We start from the raw sequence: 5,069 nt of genomic DNA, 5'->3' as shown, positions 1-5,069 counted from the left end.
CCCCCCCAACCACAGAGTCCAAAAGACTGTTCTATACATCTGTGTCTCTTTTGCTGTCTCGCATACAGGGTTGTCATTACCATCTTTCTAAATTTCATATATATGCGTTAGTATACTGTATTGGTGTTTTTCTTTCTGGCTTACTTCACTCTGTATAATAGGCTCCAGTTTCATCCACCTCATTAGAACTGATTCAAATGTATTCTTTTTAATGGCTGAGTAATACTCCGTTGTGTATATGTACCACAGCTTTCTTATCCATTCATCTGCGGATGGACATCTAGGTTGCTTCCATGTCCTAGCTATTATAAACAGTGCTGCGATGAACAGTGGGGTACACGTGTCTCTTTCGATTCTGCTTTCCTCGGTGTATATGCCCAGCAGTGGGATTGCTGGGTCGTATGGCAGTTCTATTTCCAGTTTTTTAAGGATTATCTCAATAGATGCAGAGAAAGCCTTTGATAAAATTCAACATCCATTTATGATAAAAACTCTCCAGAAATCAGGAATAGAAGGAACATACCTCAACATAATAAAAAAATATGACAAACCCACAGCAAACATTATCCTCAATGGTGAAAAATTGAAAGCATTTCCCCTAAAGAGTTGTAGATTTTTAAAAGATATTACCATCTTAACCATTCCTAAATGTGTGGTTCAGTAGTGTTAAGTGTATTCAGATTGTGCAACCAATAACCAGAACTTTATCACCTGGCAAAACTGAAAATCTATGTCATTAAGAAATGCTCTGGCAACCATCACTCTGCTTTGTGTTTCTACAAATTTGACTAAGCCATATACTTTTGAATTTTAGAGTACTTTTCCTTCTGGACTGGCTTATGGCACTCAGAGGAAGGTGCATCCAAGATGTGTAGTGTTTCAGAATTTCCTTATAAAGGTTGAATAATCGCTTATTGCTTTATTGGTTGAGGGACACTCGGGTTGCTTCAGCCTCTTGGCTCTTGTGAACAGTGCTTTCATGAACATGATGTACAAATATCTCATTGGCATCCTAATTTGAATTCTTGTGAATACATTCCCAGAAGAGTAATTGCTGGACTATATGTAAATTCTATTTTTAAGTTTTTTAGGAAACTCCATAGTGTTTTCAATAATGACTATTTTTTAACAGGCTTAATGCCTGAGATTCTTGAGGTCTTGGTATAAGGTAAATGTCTTCTAGTGTTATGTGTATTTGTGCACTTGTGTGTATGAGTTAGGAAAGAAAAGAGACAGAGGCAATACTCAGTGGTGAAGAGGAACGGTGTTGGACTTAGACTCTTCATCAATATTGTCATTGGTTACTACATAGATTATTGGAAGAAGACCACATAGCAACATAGCAACTCATATTTAATTGTTTATTAGTATAGTCCTGCTAAATCATTTCTTTAACTTATTCCAGGGAGATGTTCTGAATACTTTTTAAAAATAAGTCATTAGTATTTCACTTCCTTATTAACACTAAGAAAAATTATAATTTGAATGATTTATTATTTTCTCATCTCTATACTTTACATTATCTTCAGCTCAGTTCAGTCACACAGTCATGTCCGACTCTTTGTGACCCCATGTACTGCAACACATCAGGCCTCCCTGTGCATCATCAACACCGGGAGTTTACCCAAACTCATGTCCATAGAGTCGCTGATGCCATCCAACCATCTCATCCACCGTCGTCCCCTTCTCCACCTGCCTTCAATCTTTCCAGGCACTAGGATCTTTTCATGAGTCAGCTCTTCGCATCAGGTGGCCAAAGAATTGGAGTTTCAGCTTCAACATCAGTCCTTCCAATGAAAACCCAGGACTGATCTCCTTTAGGACAGAGTGGTTGGATCTCATTACAGTCCAAGGGACTCTCAAGAGTCTTCTCCAACACCACAGTTCAAAAGCATCAATTCTTCAGCATTCAGCTTTCTTTATAGTCCAACTCTTACATCCATACATGACTACTGGAAAAACCGTAACTTGACTAGGTGGACCCTTGTTGACAAAATAATATCTCTGCTTTTTAATATGCTGGCTAGGTTGGTCATAACTTTCCTTCCAAGGAGTAAGCGTCTTTTAATTTCATGGCTGCAGTCACCATCTCCAGTGACTTTGGAGCCCCCCCAAAATAAAGTTTGGCATTGTTTCCCCATCTATTTGTCATGAAGTGATGGGACCAGATGCCATGATCTCAGTTGTCTGAATGTTGAGCTTTAAGCCAACTTTTTCACTCTCCTCTTTCACCTTCATCAAGAGGATCTTTCGTTCTTCTTCACTTTCTGCCATAAGGGTGGTGTTATCTGCATATCTGAGGTTATTGATATTTCTCCCAGCAATCTTGATTCCAGCTTGTGCTTCTTCCAGTCCAGCATTTCTCATGATGTACTCTGCATATAAGTTAAATAAGCAGGGTGACAACATACAGCCTTGACATACTCCTTTTCCTATTTGGAACCAGCCTGTTGTTCCATGTCCAGTTCTAACTGTTGCTTCCTGACCTGTATGTAGGTTTCTCAAAAGGTAGGTCAGGTGGTCTGGTATTCCCATCTCTTGAAGAATTTTCTACAGTTTGTTTTGATCCACACAGTCAAAGGATTTGGCATAGTCAATAAAGCAGAAATAGATGTTTTTCTGGAACTCTGTTATTTATTTGATGATCCCGCAAATGTTGGAAATTTGGTCTCTGGTTCCTCTGCTTTTTCTAAATCTAGTTTGAACATCTGGAGTTTCACAGTTCACGTATTGCTGAAGCCTGGCTTGGAGAATTTTGAGAATTACTTTGCTAGTGTGTGAGATGAGTGTAATTATGTGGAAGTCTGAGCATTCTTTGGCATTGCCTTTCTTTGGGATTGGAATGAAAACTGACCTTTTCCAGCCTGTGACCACTGCTGAGTTTTCCAAATTTGCTGGCATATTGAGTGCAGCACTTTCACGGCATCATTTTTTTTGGGATTTGAAATAGCTCAACTGGAATTCCATCACCTCCACTAGTTTTGTTCATAGTGATACTTCCTAAGGCCCACTTGACTTCATATTCCAGGATGTCTGACTCTAGGTGAGTGATCACACCATCGTGATTATCTGGGTCGTGAATATCTTTTAGGTACAGTTCTTCTGTGTATTCTTGCCACCTCTTCTTAATAACTTCTGCTTCTGTTAAGTCCATACTATTTCTGTCCTTTATTGAGCCTATCTTTGCATGAAATGTTCCCTTGGTATCTATAATTTTTTTGAAGAGAGCTCTAGTGTTTCCCAGTCTAATGTTTTCCTCTATTTCTCTGCACTGATCACTGAGGAAGGCTTTCTTATGTCTCCTTGCTATTCTTTGGAACTCTGCATTCAAACGTGTATATCTTTCCTTTTCTCCTTTGCTTTTGGCTTCTCTTTTTTCACAGCTTTTTGTAAGGCCTCCTCAAATAGCCATGAGAATGTGATCCTATCTCTTCCTTTCTTAACTCTTTAACTTTCCCAATTCTTCTACTAGATCTTTCAAATTCCTTATGATGATCTCTCTTCAACTCATCTCTTCAACATCATCTGCCTCTTACTCAGCCACTTCCCATTTAGACTAAGCTTGAACTTCTTGGAAACTGTCATTACTATTCTACCTGCTTTTCTTTTATGTTTTCCTACACCCCTACCCTATCCCTTTTACTTATCCCTGAACATCCTTAAGATCTCACCTGACTTGTCAGTGCTTCAGAGATAATTTCCATAATTCCTACTGGATATTTCAATAGCATGTGTGAAAGTGAAAGTGTTAGTCAGTCAGTCGTGTCCCAGTCTTTGTGACCTCATGGACTTCAGCCTGCTAGGCTCCTTAGTCCATGGGATTCTGAGGCAAGAATACTGGAGTGGGTTGCCATTCCATTCTCTAAGAATTTTCCTGACCTGAGAATTGAACCCAGGTCTCCTGCATTGCAAGCAGATTCTTCACCATCTGAGCCACCAGGGTAGGAATTTCCATATTATGATACTGAGAATGAAGTTTTTATGACTTTCTTGTATTCTGAGTTTCCAGGTAGAGTGCCAAGTGGCACAAGCTGGCTTAACACCATTTCTCTATATTAGCACTTACTTCTGGAATATGCTAATCATTGTACAATTATTCTTTTAATGAATGTCATATATTTTATTATGTGTTGAATAATGAAGACTTTCATTTTTTTCATATATTCTCAAAGTTTCCCAGGTATCCCATTTGATTCTGTAATGATAATTAAATTCAGATATTTGAGTTGGTATAGGAATTTCTTTGAGTTTCTAATTGGTAATTTTATCAAGCTTTACACATCCAACTCACTCTCATCAAGCATTCTAAATTAAGAACGCAGAATTATTTCTATTGAAAATGCAAAGTAAACAAAGCAAAATGAGAATACCTTAGACAGAGATTTGGCAGGTTTGCAGAGGAGGCCTCCATCAAATTCAAAATTTGGTAGCACTGGGAGAGGAAATTCTAAATCCCAGTAGGCTCTAATGAGCCATATTTCACCTTCCAATCATTGTCTCATATGTTGTAGTGGGTCTTCCTGAAAGGAGAACAAAAACAAACAAACAAAAAATCTGAGAGGAAGTGACAATATTGTCAAATGCATATATTAGGTAATTTTTGGAAAAGAGCTTGGAGTGTTTTAGCCAAAGATGTTTGGAAGTGTTTTTTGATAAAGGAAACATATATGTGCATGTACAATATACAATATGCACGTGCCTGGCAAGTTGCTTCTGTCGTGTCTGATTCTTTATGACCCTGTGGACCATAGCCAGCCAGGCTCCTCTAGGATTCTCCAGGCAAGAATACTGGAGTGGATAGCTATCGTTTCCACCAGAGGATCTTCTGGACACAGGGGAGACAGTGGGTGGTGGTGGTGGCGGGGATGTTTGGGGGTAGGATGGGCAAAGGACTATCTGGTTTTTGCCCTCAGTTTTTAAAGACAGCTTTGTTTGACATAGAATTTTTGGCTGATGGTTTTGTCTTTCAACACTTTGAATATATCATCTCACTGCCATGGAGCATCCACTGTTTCTGATGAGATATAAGTAGTATCTTATAGGAGTTTACTGGTATGGCTGTATTATCT

The 5,069-nt window shown here is 38.7% G+C and overlaps 1 pseudogene; it reads right to left on the bottom strand.

Annotated features, from left to right (window-relative positions):
* The window catches only part of LOC104984111, a 7,604-nt pseudogene extending 3,084 nt beyond the window's left edge, over positions 1–4,520 (bottom strand).
* Between the last annotated feature and the right edge of the window lie 549 nt (positions 4,521–5,069).

Source organism: Bison bison, unplaced genomic scaffold, assembly GCF_000754665.1.
Source record: "Bison bison bison isolate TAMUID 2011002044 unplaced genomic scaffold, Bison_UMD1.0 scf7180017863882, whole genome shotgun sequence".
NCBI lineage: Eukaryota > Metazoa > Chordata > Mammalia > Artiodactyla > Bovidae > Bison > Bison bison.
Note: the sequence above shows the minus strand (reverse complement) of the source record. Positions and strands in the feature narration are given on the sequence as shown.